At 34.2% G+C, this 17709-nt stretch overlaps 1 protein-coding gene across 5 annotated transcripts in view; it reads right to left on the bottom strand.

The window, feature by feature from the left end:
* Positions 1-11153, bottom strand: part of LOC145249754 (uncharacterized) — a 71441-nt gene extending 60288 nt beyond the window's left edge. For 2 of the 5 annotated variants that reach the window (XM_080111669.1, XM_080111673.1), the window contains exon 1: positions 10809-11130. The gene's annotated coding sequence lies outside the window, so the exon portion shown is untranslated. Of the gene's footprint in view, positions 1-8038; positions 8189-10808 lie in introns of those variants that run through there. The other 3 variants (XM_080111675.1, XM_080111674.1, XM_080111672.1) reach the window with 3 other exon arrangements.
* Positions 11154-17709: the final 6556 nt, after the last annotated feature.

The following is a 17709-nucleotide window of genomic DNA, read 5'->3' as shown; positions in this document are numbered from 1 at the left end:
TCATCTTTTCTAAGCATGAAGCAAAATGTTTCTGCTTATAAATTTGTCGTTCATTCACAAAATATCTAATTCCATAGGCAATCCTAGTCATGGTTGTGGCATTCACCCTGGACCAGCTCTTTTCAATAAGCTCATCATGCCTCGAACAGTGGCTGATTAGACACACTGATTCAAGACTGCTTTCATTAGAAGTGTAAACCATTTGCGGTTCCAGTGATAGACCCCGAAAAAGGTGAGAGCCCAGAACCAATTCAACATCCGGCTTCATTGACCTGAGCCAGGTTTTGAGTTGGCCACCTCAACATTTCTTCCAGCTTGGTGGTGGTCATGGTGTTGGATCAATAACTTCACAGATGAAGTCAATTGGGTGTCATCGAAGGGCATGGCAAAACCAATGAATGTGTTTGGCAAGGAGAAATTTTTGGAGGGAGTGGATCTTACAGCAAGTGCGAATAGTACTGTTGGGGATAAACTGTTGCCAGTAGCCACTGCGGATGCAGTATAGGCAGTGATGGTCAAATACATCCAGTTTGTGTAGGTCACTCGCCTGCACAGGCCATACCTCACAACCATGAAGAATAGTGTGGACGAAGGGTTGGTAGATTCCGATTTATATCCTTTAGAAACCAGAGTTGCGGTCATAGCCGACAGAAGGTGGTGTGAGCATTGCTGATATGGTTAAGGATGTCTTCCTTCCCTTGACCTTTGACCTGATAGACATCAATGGTTTCTACATTTAGAAAATCAGTTTTTTTCATTTCATCAATAATAACCATGTTTTTCTATTTAGAATATCGAACCATTCCCCCAATTTCTCAATGAATATTAAAAAAGTTTGCTTTGCAGCATATCAACCATTTCTAGTTGATAAAAACAAAGCGTAGTTTAATTTAATTCTGTTTATCTTTTTTTCAAGGGGATATAACTAGTTGTCAATACAGGGTTATTTCTTTTTGCTTGTAACAAAAATTTGGAATGATAATTTCCATGGATTGAAGCTGTTGGAAGTCATTCAAAAAGTATTTAAAAGAGTACAGAACGTTATATCACAAATCTCCATTGACAGCATGGAATTCGGCTTTATGCCTGGATGATGAACCACAAATGCCATTTTTATCTTGCGTCAGTTTCAAGAAAAGTATGTTGGCAAGTACAAGGACTTGTTCTTTGCATTTGTTGATCCTTAAAAGTCATTCGATCATATTCCAAGGAAGGTGTTGTAGCGGGCATGCATGATCTAAGGGATCGATGAATATTGCACATTGTTCGCACCATGCACCAAGTGAATGTGTTAGAGTGAATGGCAAATTTAGTGAAGATTTGCGTGTTGATGTTGGTGTCCACCAGGGACTCATACCAACCCCTCATCTTTTCATTATTGTGATCTCACAAATTTTGAAGGGGCTGTCCTTGGGAGCGTCTTTATGCTGACAATCTTGTCAGGATTATAGAATCCCCAGAGGAATTTCTTCGGAACCATGTGGAAGGAAAAGACAGAATCTAAAGTGAAAAGACAAAAGTTCTTCACTGTACGCCTGGTTTGAACGAACAACAAATTTGGGAGTCTTGTGGATTCCACTACAAAGAAGTTGGTAATAACTCCATCGACTGTTCTTTGATATCGCATTGGATTCACAAACAGTGTTCTGAAATAAAGGGAAGATTTGTGGATGATGTTGAGTTTGTATCTATGCTGTAAAAACCCTACTTCTGCCTCGGATTAAACCAACTTTGAAATTGGCAACATATCTTCGAAAATTGTCTCCCCCTTCTGCTATTTTGGAGATGGTGTATAGATGCTATTACAACTAGGATAAAATATACATGGAAAAAATTCAGACTGTTCATTCCTATTCTAATCAAAAGAATGCATACCCCTAAAGTCCCGTGGACAGGTCTTTTTTCTTGTTGCTGGTATATGCGGAGTCGTGGTTCGTGCCACCAAAACTTGGGTTGTCAGTGTTGATGATATAAACGGGCTTGTGAGAAACAACAACGCCTTAGTCAGATTTGCTCTTCAAAAATTATGGACAATCTGAAAGAAGATTTTGGCATCCCCTCTTTGGAAGTTATCCTGAGGTGTGGAAGATTGAGATAGTTTGGGTATGTGAAGAGAATGGAGGAAAACCTGACTGGGATAGCTTCCGTACATTCATATCTGATTTACCTCTGCACTCCATGTTTAAAAAGGAAGTGTCCTCTATAGTATCAGATCTGACCGAATGGTTAATTGTAGGCATAGACCAATTCATACCATCTAAAAAATTCCAACAAAAACCTAACAGCCAGCCATGGTTCTCCCCAGAATGTGCTGCTGCTATCACGCACAGAAATCACTTATTACATAGCTACCAACGTAATAGATGCACTGAGACTAAAGCTGCTTTCAGGACTGCCAGCAACCACTGTAAAAGAGTAATAAAAAATGCAAGAGAGCTATATGCCAAGTCTGTTAAATCCAAGGTAGCTGATCAGCGGCTTGGTTCCCACCAGTTTTGGCAAATAACAAATAGGACCCTGAACAGAAGTGTGCGTTCTATCCCAACCATTATCAATGGACCAGAGGTCATCGTGTCAGCGTCAGACAAGGCCAAACTATTTGCAAAGAACTTTGCAGCTAATTCTACCCTATGCGACGAAGGCCATCAACTCCCCATATTTCCTCCTATAACACAGAACAAGCTAGGTAACATACAAATATCCGTACATGAGGTCGCCAAGCTAATCAAGAACCTAGATTCCAGTAAAGCAACTGGCCCTGACGGCATCCCAATTATAGTGTTAAAAAAGCTTCAACCAGAACTTGCTCCCATACTTACGAAACTATTTAAGCGCTGCCTTAAGGAGAAGTGCTTTCCAACTCCCTGGAAGACCTCATCAGTTTGCCCTGTATTTAAGAATTCAGGTGATAAGTCATCTCCCTCTCAGTACAGACCAATAAGTCTCCTGTGTGTTATGAGTAAGTTGCTGGAATCCATATTAAATAGAGAAATAGTCAACCACCTCAGCAGGAATAACCTTCTTAGTGACACACAATATGGTTTCCGCTCTGCAAGATCTACCGCAGATGTGCTGACGGTTATATCCCACAGGATTAGTGAATCTCTTGACAAAGGCTTCCTTTCTAGGGCAATTGCTCTTGACATATCAAAGGCGTTCGACAAGGTATGGCATAAGGGTTTACTTCACAAGATTCACAGCTACGGTATAACTGGAAATGTTTTCTCAATCATTATATCATTTCTCTCCGATAGGCTCATAAGAGTAGTGGTAGATGGACAAAAATCGGAGGCCTGCAATATAAATGCTGGAGTCCCTCAGGGGTCAATCCTGGGCCCAACTCTCTTCCTGATCTACATCAATGACCTCCCTAAACACATGCTTAAATCATTCGTTGACATCTATGCTGATGACACGACCATCTATGGCAACACATCAAAGGCTATAAATGACAAAGTTCTCTGATTCTCTCTCCTCTGATCTCGAGCGTGGTTCAGTGGGGGAAGATGTGGCTGGTTACCTTTAATGCATCTAAAACCAAACTCCTATCCTTACATCATCAACGCTCTGATCCCCATCTGGCATCAATTGGGATGGATGGCTCTCGTCTGGGTGAGGCCCCGTGTTTTGACAAGCTTCTGGGTTTGACCTTTACTCCTGATCTGAAATGGAACACGTACATCAAGTCTGTTGCCAAGGTCGCTGGAAAGATGGTGGGATCCTTCTACTGCTCCAGAAGATATCTCACTACTGATGCAATTCTCTATATAAAAGCCAAGTACGTCCAAGGATGGAATACTGTTGCCATATCTGGGCAGGAGCTGCTAAAAACAGCCTATCCTGCCTTGACAGAGTACAAAATAGACTTTGTGGCTTAGTTGGGGATGCCCTTTTCTCTACCCTGCAACCTCTCTCCCACAGAAGAGACGTTGCGAGCCTGTCCTTGTTTTATCATTATTTCCATGGCAGGTGCTCGTCTGAACTCCAATCCCACAGATATAGAGTGGGGGAAATTTTTCACAGTGGATTCAGCTAGACAGGTGTTTTTCGTGAAAGATTGAGAGGGGGGGGCCCTCTCAATCTTTCACGAAAAACACCTGTCTAGCTGAATCCACTGTGAAAAATTTCCCCCACTCTATATCTGTGCCTAAATCAAAACGCGGATTCCATGAACAAAGCTTCTTTCTTAGAACTGCACACCTGTGGAACTCTGTTCCGTCTGCCTGCTTCTCACCGGACTACAACTTGGATGTCTTCAAGTCCAACGTTAACAAATTCCTAATGAACCTTAAGTAAACACTTCATCAAATCTCCACACTAACGTAATGTACTTGCAATAACCCTTATCCCTGAGTGGCTTCCAGGCCTTGATAAGTGGTGATCAATGTAAAAAAAAAAAAAAAAAAAAAAAAAAAAAAAAAAAAAGAAAACTTTGAGAACACAGAATGTTGTCCTTTGATGTCATAGGCAAACATTGCAGCCGGCCAAAGAAACAATGGTTGGACAATATCAAGGCTGACCTCTACACTCTAAGCATCACAGAGCATCTCTTTTTTTTTTTCTTAACATGATAGTCACCACTTATCAAGGCCCGGAAGCCACTCGGGGATAAGGGTTATTGTGTGTACAATAATCAATGGGATAGTATAGTAGTAATCATTAGTATTGGAAATTTGATAAAGTATCTTACTAAAGGGGGGGGGGCGGTTCATCAGGAATTTGTTTATGTTGGACTTGAACACATCCAAGTTGTAGTCAGGTGGGAAACAGGCAAATGAAAGAGTTCCATAGGCATGCACTTCTAAGATAGAAGCTTTGTTCATGGAATTTACGTTTTGGTTTTGGCACAGATAAAGAGTGGGGGAAATTATTGACGTTGGTTTTAGCTAGACGGGTGTTTATTGTGAAAGATTGGCGAGGGGGGGCCAGAGATTGGAGCTCAGACGAGCACTTGCCATGGAAGTAACGATAAAACAAAGACAGGCTCGCAATGTCTCTTCTGTGGGAGAGAGGTTGCAGGGAAGAGAAAAGGGCATCCCCCACTAAGCTACGAAGTCTATTTTGTACTCTGTCAAGGCAGGATAGGCTGTTTTTAGCAGCTCCTGCCCAGATGTGGTAGCAGTATTCCATCCTTGGACGTACTTGGCTTTTATATAAAGAATTGCATCAGTAGTGAAATATCTTCTGGAGCAGTAGAAGGATCCTACCATCTTTCCAGCAACCTTGGCAACTGACTTGATGTACGTGTTCCATTTCAGGTCAGGAGTAAAGGTCAAGCCCCTAGACGAGAGCCACCCATATCAATTGATGCCAGATGGGGATCAGAGCGTAATGTAAAGATAGGAGCTTAGTTTTAGATGCATTAAAAGTAACCAGCCACCTCTTCCCCCACTATATCGTGCGTTCAAGATCAGAGGAGAGAGAATCAAAGAGAACTTTGTCATTTACGGCCTTAGATGTGTTGTGATAGATGGTCATGTCATCAGCATATAATCTGATCAATAATCGTAATGCTTGGACAATTAAAATATGATAGTTAAAGTTCCTTCCAATATTAAGAATGGCTTTCTAAATAATATTTCAGCTCACTTCATAAACTATACAAAAAAAAAAAGAAAAAAAGAAAAAAAGATCACTGTACATTTAGGTCATTAGGCAAAACTTGTGACTTCTCACCAGTTTTGGTAGTGTTCGATGAAACTCACTATTGATGACCTAAGTACGGATATTTTATTGGGTGTCGGTTAAACAATTGTATTGATATATTTCTTTAAGCATTGTTTTTTTTTTTCATCTGTCAATGTTACTTTTCAGTTATTCCCGTAACCATGTTGACGACACAGCAAGATGACCAGAAAAAAATAAAATGGACAAATGCAAAATTTTCCTGGGGTTGTTAAAAGTGAAAGACAATATGGCTGCATAAAATCGTTTTAGAAAATGCTTCATGGGCTACGTCATATCACTCACACAATTCGAAAAACAGCAGCTCAGGTTTGAGAGGAACCTATTAACTAATCCACTTCGTATTTTATATTTCTTTTCCTTTATTCTGTTTAAGTATCCCATTTCACATCATTCATAGCTTGAATATATTAAGTAGGTTAGCTGCATAGAGTAAATGTGGTATTTTGGTGAAAGGAACTAGTTTAGAGAATAGACGAACTAGATAATTCCCGACCTCAATTCATATATGCTTTTAGCCTTGTACGACTTTTTTATTACGAGTTCTGTAATTAGGTTTACTTTCAGCAACGTTGCAACTCTTGTTTCACTTATTTTGTCCTTTAGTTCCTACGTTCTATGAACAATGTTTCTGACAAAGGATGAAGAATTGCTGTTTTCTGAGTCGGTATCTATCCATCATTGTTAAGCTTTTGCCCTTGAAGTTTTTTTGTTTTTATCTTCTTACATTAAGCAGCTTCACAAAAGAAACAAAACAAAAAAACTATTTAAAAAAAATCCAATGTTGCTTTCATCACAAAATTGTTTTATCAAAATTATATTTTCTTACGCAAACTTTTCAATAAATGTTTTTACAATTATATTTTGATACATTTTTGGTACTAGTGCACTTACTGATGCGCGCTATTTTTTAAATCGTATTTCCAAGTTTAATTAAAGTTTTATGCTTTTTTTTTATTCAATTGTAAAGTTAAAGTATAGAATAGTTACAAAACACCCTCCCCATGTTAAGAATGGCTTTTTAAATAACGTTATTATTTCAGTACGGATCAATAAGTGCACTAGTACTAAATTTTTATACAGTAAATGTTTTGGTTTTCAAATGGCTCTCGCCCAGTTTAGACAATTATGAATATGTCATTTCCAATTTCTGCTTTTTAATAATAATGTCTTATTTTCTGTTTTTAATAATATATATATATATATATATTTTATTAAAAACAGAAAATATATATATATATATATATATATATATATATATATATGATGAAAAACTATATATATATATTTGATGAAAAAAAAAATATATATATATATATTTGATGAAAAACTTTCGCCATTTTCATTAATTAAATCGAAACATTTTCAATTAAACAATGACGGATATATGTTCTCTTTCAGGTGCTAATGCAGAGTGATCTGCACTATTTTTTAAATCGTATTTCCAAGTTTAATTAAAGTTTTATATATTTTTTTATTCAATTGTAAGGTTAAAGTACAGAATAGTTACAAAACAGACTCCCCTCCCCATGTTAAGAATGGCTTTTTAAATAATATTATTTCAGCACGGATCACTCTCTGCATGAGTACCCACTTTATTTATTTTTTTCATAGTTCTTTCCGGAAGTAATTAATATCTAGTTTAATTTTTTTGTCATTTATTTCTAACTTCGGCCGTAGTTTAAAATACTGATTTCTCACTCGGATTTTAACAACAGGTGCGCGAAAAAAAAAATGGCGTCTCCATTTTCGGCGATAAATTGTAGAAGTACCGTATTTTTTTACAACCTGGCCCAGCGTAGTATAAACACCCCCAACCACCTCATGTTAAGAACGGCTTTCGGAATACCCCCCTCCAATCACGGCTTTCGCGGTTTGGGCGGGGTTATTCCGAAAGCCGTTCTTAACATGGGGAGGTTGGGGGTGTTTATAATACGCTGGGGCAGTGGGGCACGTCGTATAAATTTACCGGAATTTTTTTAATTACCATATTTTTCATGAACATGCTCTAAAAATGTTTCAAAATTATCTAATATTTTTTCACTTTTCATAAGCCTCTCTACACATGGCCTCATCGACAGGAGATCATTTAATTTCTCCTACTGATCCCGCTATGTAGTTTAGTGTTTATCGCCACAAGTGCTAATCTGGACTTTCAACAATTTTCCTATAATAACTATAATCTCCGGCAAAAAAAAAAAAAAAAAAAAAAAAAAAAAAAAATCTACGCTCCCTGGAACGCGTTGCGACGCTGCGTACAACATCGGCGGAGCCGATGCCGTCATGGATGCAGATGCGTCGCTATTGGGACCTCAGGTATTTTTTTTTAGTTTACCGACCCCTCGGCATTTACCTTTAATTTGTCGACTTGCCCAGGTTTTCGGTTACACTGAGAACGAATATCGCATTTATTTTCTGCGCAAACACGCAGTTATCCATATTTGAAGACATCCAGTATCCAACGTAATCACTATTGTTTTTGCTGGCGGCCATCTTGTTTCCCATTTAAGAAAAACGCCAAAAAGAGCCAAAACATGACCCAAAAAACATTTTTCGGCTTCAATGCCGAAATGACCCCGATCCCCACCCTCCCGGATATTTTTCCGCTTCCCGATATCGAAGCGAAGCGGACTATCTTTTTCACTTTCTTAATTATATTCATTTTTTTCACTTTCTTACTAAATGCGCGCACGCGCGTAGTCACTCGATGTTGTTTCACAAGGTGCATGAATACATGGCGGACATTTTAAATAACAAGAAATATTTTTCATAAAATAAAGTTTTCACCTCATTTAAGAGTAAAAACATTGCTGTCAGTAAGTTTTTACGAGCTGTTTACAAAAGTATATCTTATGTTTTTCGTTCTTTTGGGGGAGGAGGGGGGTATTCAAATATAGAACTTGTGTCGGTTAACAGGTGCTTTTCTGCAGTTTAATTAACCGACACAAGTTCTATAATTGAATGGCCCCCCTCCTCCCCCAAAAAAACGAAAAACATAAAATATGCTTTTGTAAACCGTTCGTGAAAACTTTTTTTTTTTTTTTTTTTTTTTTTTTTAGATCAGTTAAAAGGGGTTAATACCATGCAAACCTTAAATTTGCGACGGATTTGATCATCAGATTTGTGGCCAGCAACATCGAATATCCTTAAACAACAACAAATTAGTGGTCGGTGTTCTGTTGTAGCGAAAGATATTTACCTTTTAATTTATTTTAATAAATATTACTTTAAATACTGTTTTTGATTTGTGGTCTTTTCTTTACGTTCTTTCCTTTCGCTCAAAATTTCTTGGAATTTACCCCTCTAATAAACCTTTTGTACACCAATGCCAGTGGTGGCGAGGGGGGGGGGTCAGTTACATGTGGCATATTTAGCTTCTTTTGGCGTTTTTTCATTATTGGAAAACAAGATGGCCGCCAGCAAAAACAATAGTGATTACGGTGGATACTGAATGTCTTCAAATATGGATAACTAGCTGTTTGCGCAAAAAATAAATGCGGGGTACACAGATTCGAAAAAGTTGTCAAAAAACAAATATATAACAAATAAATATTATCAAAGGCAAGATAAGTTACTTTTCTACCAAACTGGATATATTTTTCGCGTTTTTATTCAATGTAACATGTTTATTCAGCTCGAAAACCATACAGTGTTAAGCGATATTGGAACATTCAAGATGGCGTCTTATTCTCTCTTTAACACGGTAAGTGTGGGAAAAGATGTTATAAATAAAAAACCGGATAAAATACTGTTAAAAACTCGCTCAATATATGTTACCGTGACATAGGTTGACATATATTCGTATCGACGTATGTGTACAGTAATACAAACCCTCAAATTTCCCCAAAGAAAAAAAAATTCAAAAAATAAAATAAATACACGCGCGATTAAAAAAAAAATGTGAGATATAAACGAAGTGAAAAAAAAAAACGCTTTGAGGGAGCAATCAAAAAAAAAATAAAAACATCGTTTTTTGCAGGATCCACGTTCCCCATGAAGTACCCTAAACTGTATTGAACCACCTCAGTACTTCGAATTAAGTTGTCTTCATTGAATTTAATCGCGGCTGACAAAAACATGACTCGCTTAATCGTAAAATTTTATTTTCTTGAACAATAAAATAAAAAATACTTGATCAAATGATGTGATTTTTGGAACAAGTACGTAACAGATTTTTCTGCGTTTTCTTTATTTTTTAATTGCCACCATAAGTGTAATTCTGAATGAACACCGAAAACACTTCTTTAACCAAATTGCGAATTATGTCCAGGGTGGCATATTACAACCCCGGACTTAGGGTTAGTGGTCGAGTTAACGAAGGGAACCAATTGTACCGTATGCCTTAGATTTTTTAGCTGTTTGGGAAGAATTGAAGTCAAAAAATAGGAAACAATCTACAGGCAGAGAAGAATTCACAAAACATCTTTTTAGATAAATAGATATACGGAGATTGATAAAAAGTTGGCACTTATGCACGTATGTTACGGTGCTGAAATAACATTATTTTGAAATCCATTCTTAACATGGGGAGGGTATTTTGTAACTATTATGTACTTTCACCTAACAATTTCATAATATTGTGAAACTTCAATTTAACTTGCAAAAATACTATTTTTTTTTTAATAGCACAGTAACAGAAGTGCATAAGCATCAATTTAAGGGGGTGTCACACAGATCCACAGATTTAAAAAAAAAAAAAAAAAAAAAAAAAAAAAAAAGGTAAATAATAAATAAAAACAAACGTATAACAAATGTTACCAAAGGCAAAATAAGTTATTCTACATAGCTGGCTGGATAGGTTTTGACTTGATGTGGTGAACTGTTTATTCGAAAAACAAGCAATGTCAACCGGGACACGATCACAATCGCGTAACGAATACATTTGCGGCCATTTTTTTTTTTTTTTTCTTGTGCTCGTGTACCGGTTGATATAACTTGCTTTTCTAGCCAAATAAACGTTTTACATAAAGTAAAAACACTAAAAAAAACTATCTAGCTAGGTAGAAGAGTAATTTATCTTCTTTGGTAAGTTATTATTTTTTACCACTTTTTCGAATCTGTGTATTCGAAAACAACCCCTCCCCCGCCGAAAAAAAAAAAGAAAGAAAAAGAAGTGAACTTACTAAATATATAGATGAAAAAAAAATGTCGATATATTTTTGTTTCACATATTCCAGGGAAAGAAATAAAAGACCGACGCGTTTCTTCTTCTTCGTCTGAAAAAACAATCTTGTTGTTTCAAATTCATAAAAAATTCTTTGTTCAACTTGGACTTAATTAATTATAACAATATCTCAGCGATGAAGACTGATAAAGAATATAAAAAAAAAATAGAATATTAGTTCGGGTTGGCCGGAATGCAATAAACGAATGCTTTCCTTTTCTTTTGTGAACGAGACGCCGACATTTTCTTCTGGTAAAATGATATTAAAATGGATAACTTCCGGTTGCGCGGTTCGGCAATCTCCGGCCTATTCCGGAAGTGAGTCACAAAAAAATTGTTCCCTAATAAAATTTAGTCCGGCCGGAACTTTTATATTGATTTTTTATGTTTTTCTATAAAAATAAATAAATAAAATAACTTTAAAATACAATTATTGTTTCAGAATTTGTGAGATGAGGTTTGATAATTTTTTTTATTGTTGTATTATTCATGGTGACATGGATATAATTGCTTACTGATAATCTGTCTAAGCTTCCACCAAGCAATGCCGATTAGCGGGTACTGTCAGTATAGAATATATATAAGTATATAAAATATATATGTATGGTATAAAGAGTTTTATTTATCCTACACCCCTAGCTGATGTAGCATACATATTGAATAAGCGAATATCTATATGCATCAGTATATATTTTTATATTATCATGTTTTATTTTTTCATATTCTCTCTCTCTCTCTCTCTCTCTATATATATATATATATATATATATATATATAAAGTTATAAAATATATATGGAAATTAAGCTACACAGAATATTCCGCGTTTCGTCCATGCTAGGATTCATCAGGCTTATGCGTGGATGAAACGTGGAATATTCTGTGTAGCTTAATTGCCATATATATTTTATAACTTACTACCTAGCTCTACCTAGGTATTGAGCACTGTTGAAGTAAATACTTATAGTTTACGCATAAATTTATACTTTTGTATATTAATTTATGTGATTAAATGAAGTAGTCATATATATATATATATATATATATATATATATATATATATATATATATATATATATAAAATAAAATAAAAATAAAACTTGTTGTTCCATCAAATACTTTTGTATGCAAAATCTGATCCCGCATTTTGCTAATTCCTACCCTCTGATGAGAAGGAAAGTATTTCTTCGAAACTCCGCGGATTAAGGACTATCCACTTATTAAGTGTTTCCTTTTCAGATTAAATATGTTTTTAACTCTTTTTCAAAGTATTTTTTAACATGTTTTATTAACTATTTGCTCCTATATATATATAAGAGCAAATAGTTAATAAAACATGTTAAAAAATACTTTGAAAAAGAGTTAAAAACATATTTAATCCGAAAAGGAAATACTTAATAAGTGGATAATCCTTAATCCACGGAGTTTCAAAGAAATACTTTCCTTCTCATCAGAGGGTAGGAATTAGTAAAATGCGGGATCGGATTTTGCATACAAAAGTATTTGATAAAACTGCAAGTAAGTCAAAGATCTTACTTAATAACAAAAAAGTGAAGCAGAGGGAATGTGGTGAAGAAAAAAGGTGATTTCACGTGAATGGATAGTCTGGTGAAAGGTAAATTATCCAATGACGGTAAAATCCAAAAATATAAATCCAAGAAAGTTAATTAAATTTCCATTTGCACAAGTAAAATCCAAGGAAATCACGTAATTGGAAGATGGTCCAAAATAATCCAAAAGGCCGAAATCCATGGAATAATTCACAAATATGTACAAGGAAAAGAGGAAAAAACTCCAATAAAATTAATAAAATAAAAATAAGATATGCGTTTGACACGGCTGCCGAGACAAAAAGTAATTATATTATATTAAAAAGTTATTATAAGCTCTATCTCCTATTTGATTTTATCGAGCTTTTACATTTGGTTAAGATTAATTTATAAATATCAATTCTTTTATATATATATATATATATATATATATATATATATATATATATATATGAGTCTCCTTGAAAATCTGATACTTAACAACATGAATAAACCCTTTATTTATGTATAGTATGTAGACGATATTCTCTTCTTAGCTAATAATAACGAACAAATTCTTACACTTCAGAACCTTCTCCAAGACAACTCCATACTCAAATTCACTGTTGAATTAAATGTTAATAACAAAATCCTTTCCTCGACGTTCTTGTTGACAATTCCAATAACACTTTTAGCACTTCAAACTACAAAAAAACCTACTTGCTGTAAATGTCTAAATTTCAAGAACGAATGCCCCCATCGTTACAAAATAGCCATCATCAAAAACTTCCTCAACCGAGTAAAACTTATCTCTTTCAACAAAAAGTACTACTCATCAAAGTAAAAACAAATATTAAGCAAGTCCTCAGCAACAACGGTTTCTCAAATTATATTGTTGAACAACACATAAAATCTCTGTTCCAGATGTTAAAACGACACCAGCAATACCCCACAGAATCATAACTTCAATACAATTAACCTATTCCACTGCAATTAAATGCATCTGGGCTTTAAGTATGAGGGAATCACTATAAAAAACATCATCCATAGATACGTTTCCCCTGTAGACATTAGATTCATCATATACTATAAAAAATTTTAAATCTAAAACTGAGTTATTAAAAATAAACCCTCCCCTCTGCTAAAATCACTAGAATGTACCAATGTACTCTATCAGTTCAAATGCCTCTTGGGAGAATGTAACTCCTATAACACCAACATAACTAATAATGTCATCCATACAACTACCACATTATTATGCCGCCTCACCTATGATAATGTTGAATCTAGTGCCATATTCCAACATTTACACATAAAACATCACTGTCCCCTTTAAATTTCAGAGAAATTGTGGTTAACAACACAAAAATACTACACCACTAAATGAATGTAAAGAAGCTTAAAATTCTTGAAGCTATTCATATCCAAATGAAAAAATCTACTCTCAATCAAATCGCATTTCAAAACAGCATCAACATACTTAAATGCCTAGCCTAACTCCCTCCCTCCCCACATACAACCTGTTCCAGCTAATGACCCCAGAACTGGCATGCCCTCCTTCTTTCCCCATGGCACTAACACCCCTCTCCTGCTGGCAAGCTTGCACCCCAAACTACTATATAAAAACTTCCCACAATTCTTCGCACAGTCTAACACAAACTTTCCTGACGATGCGCAGATGCCTACATGAAAAGTAAAACTGTAGACAATTCGAAAATGCTTGTACCATACATCCATACATTTAATGTCTATACAAAACAGATAATAAGGAAAATTGAAAAATAAAAAAAGGTATCACTAAACAGAAGCTCACTGTTTTTTTAACAATGTCTGTCTGAATGAAAAAATGCTGCCTATATATATATATATATATATATATATATATATATATATATATATATATATATATATAGGCAGCAATTTTATTTATACATATATATATTGTCTCCTATGTAAACAGGCTTTGAGAGTCTCACTGTGTACGTTCAAACAGGTCTTTTGAGGGTAATTAATAGTCTGTTTGAACGTACGTAGTGAGACCACCAAAGCCTGTTTACATAGGAGATAAGTGCTCCTAATAAACTGTGAGGACCGAACATTGAACGAAGGCCCTACCTAAAGGTATTTCTTCAAGAGTATTCTAGATGCGTCAACTTAGCGCATAAATTAGTAAAGTGAAAATGGACATTTAGACAATTGTGAGTATAAATATTAAGTAGAAAATTAAGTATAAAAATGAAGTAAATTATGGCTACCTTAAAGAATACAATACACATATATATAAAAGACTTAGAAATCAAATAGCCTGCATACCTCCCTCAACTATTTAAAATAAAATAAAAAAGGTTAAAAAAATAAATAAGATAGATTAATTACCTCTTTGGACCAACTAAAACATGGATTATCTCCCCTTAACTGAAACAAAGAAGGAAAATCAATAAGATAAATTAATTATCTCCCTTGCACCAGCTAAAATTAACAGAAGGCAGACCGGAAACCATGCAAAAACAGAACAGTATATATTTACTAAAATGCATTAAATAAAAAATAAAAAAATTAGAAAATTCATATTAGAATAAAATAAAATATACAGAGATAGGAATAAGCTATAGTTAAATAAAAATGAACATCATTATAAAAAAATAAATGCGGGCCTGAAAATTTTTTTCCTCAGACAGAAACAGCATGGGTAACCAGAGCCTAACATCATTTACGTTTTACCATTAACTGGTCCCCTTTATGTTGGGCTTGAAACCGACGTTACCAATGTTTTTCTGAACTTCTGTACAATTAAATAAATAAATATTAAGCTCTTATATCGAAAAAGTTTTTCTTTGTAATCGAGCACTTTGTTGGAATTCTTTCCCCAAAAAACAGTAAACAAATATATATATATATATATATATATATATATATATATATATATATATATATATATATATAAAATAAAAATTACATTAAATTTACCAAAATTATCCCAGATGGTAAAATTAAAGTATATTATAAATATTGTGCAAATGGAAATTCAATTAACTTTCTTGAAGTTTTACATTTGGATTTTACCGTCATTGGATTATTTATCTTCCACCAGACTATCCATTCATGTGTAATCACCTTTTTCTTCACCATATTCCCTCTGCTTCACTTTTTTGTTATACAGTAAGATCTTTGACTTACTTGTTGTTTCATCAAATACTTTTGCATGCAAAATCCGATCCCGCATTTTGCTAATTCCTACCCTCTGATGAGAATGAAAAGTATTTCTTCGAAACTCCGCAGATTAAGGACTATCCACTTATCTAGTGTTTCCTTTTCAGATTAAATATGTTTTTAACTCAATCAAAGTGTTTTTAACATGTTTTATTAACTGTTTGCTTGTATATATATATATATATATATATATATATATATATATACGTAATTGCACCATACATAATATATGATTGCGCATACACAATATATATATATATAGTTTTTAAAATATAATTTTCCACTGACACATGTTTCGTCATCTACAACTTATTAGTGGCTAAATCTAGCAAGTTCAAAATCGGGACCCCATATATATATATATATATATATATATATATATTGAGCCTTGATGTCATTTGGTATATCCTTTTAACACAGACATTTTTGTATTATTATCAACTTTCATACAAATATAATTTCTTGCATAATTTATAGTTTTCAAAAGAGCCCAAATACAATTTTTCACGGTCAAACTGCTTTAAAAAGGTTAGATTCACAAAATTTGGCTTAAAAAGGGCCAATCTGGTAACCCAGGACAAGAATATGAGAGTGACCTCCCTTTGATGTAGCGTCGTTTTCGAATATCATTATATAATATATGATCATTGTTGTAATGGGGTGAGAAAGGAACTCATAGTAATTTTAGTCGTTTTTCAGCTGAGAAATAAATTAGCGAAACGTTACATAGAAAGGTCACATTCAAAAGAAACAGGGCAAAAAGAACATTGTCTGATAAGAATTGCTGGACTGAAGGAATAAATTAACGATTATCTCTAACAAAGTTATTTTATTATTTGTATTGAACTATGTAGCACAATATTACTTTCTGGTTATTTCATAGTACTTATTAATTAATTTGGGTCAGTTCTATATTTAAAATATAATGGACACTATTTTCATAGAAATGTTAATAAACTCATATTTGCTGCATATTGACGTTTTTTTCAGTCCAAAAGGTTTTGTCAATGCTTGTACTGTTGGCTCTTTTGCCATGCTTCTTGAATGAGAACCATGCGGTGCTAGTTTTGTTTTAAAGAGTTTATGAGAGACAGAAACCAAATGCACATGTAGAAGAGAGTGGGAGAGGGTGGAGAAGAAGAGAGAGAGAGAGAGGAAGGGAAGAGAGAGGTGGGGACGAAAGAGAAAAAGAGAGAGGGAGAAAAGAGAAAGGGTGAAGAAGAGAGAGAGGAGAAAGGGAAAAATAAATTGGAAGGAGAGATGCCATTTACATATACTGAGAAGCCAACTTTTGTCCATTTGTGCTAGTGATGGAATGATTCCAATATTTTTCTCAATTCTTATATAATTACCAATTCTGTTCTAAATTTCAGATTTCATATATCCACACACACACATAATATATATATATATATATATATATATATATATATATATATATTTATTTATCTTTAAAACAGTAATCTACGTACATGCATGTTTCGAGGCCCTACCCCTCTTCAGCGTAGCTTGACTGTTATTAGGACTCAAACCCTGGACCTTATGTATTTTCAGTCCAACGTCTTATCCATTACGCTATGTTAACATAGACGATTTACTGTTTAGTTTTTATCGTTTATATATATTTACGTAGTTTTTGTTGTTGATTTTTTAAACGATATTAAGATTAGCGTCTTCACCTTGAAGATCGGATGTTTTTTTTTTTAGAAATTGCCCATTTTTTTATTTTGGACGTAAACAAATAATATTTTTATTTATTTATTTATTTTTAAAACAGTAATCTACTATTATTTGTTTACGTCCAAAATAAAAAATGGGCAGTTTCTAAAAAGACATCCGATCTTCAAAGTGAAGACGCTAATCTTAATATCGTTTAAAAAATCAAACACAAAACCTACGTATATATATATATATATACATATATATATATATATATGTATATATATATATATATATATATATTAGTGATGTGATGATACCAATATTTTTCTCGATTCTGATTCAATTACCAATTCCAATAAAATTACAGATTCTGTACTAAATTCCCGATTCCGATACAATTACCGATTCCAATTCTTTATAAATCTCTAACTATTTAACCATAAAGTTGGTATTTTTCTCCA

The sequence above is a fragment of the Euprymna scolopes genome, chromosome 28, assembly GCF_053919585.1.
Source record: "Euprymna scolopes isolate OS-2025 chromosome 28, ASM5391958v1, whole genome shotgun sequence".
NCBI classification, from domain to species: Eukaryota; Metazoa; Mollusca; class Cephalopoda; order Sepiida; family Sepiolidae; genus Euprymna; species Euprymna scolopes.
Note: the sequence above shows the minus strand (reverse complement) of the source record. Positions and strands in the feature narration are given on the sequence as shown.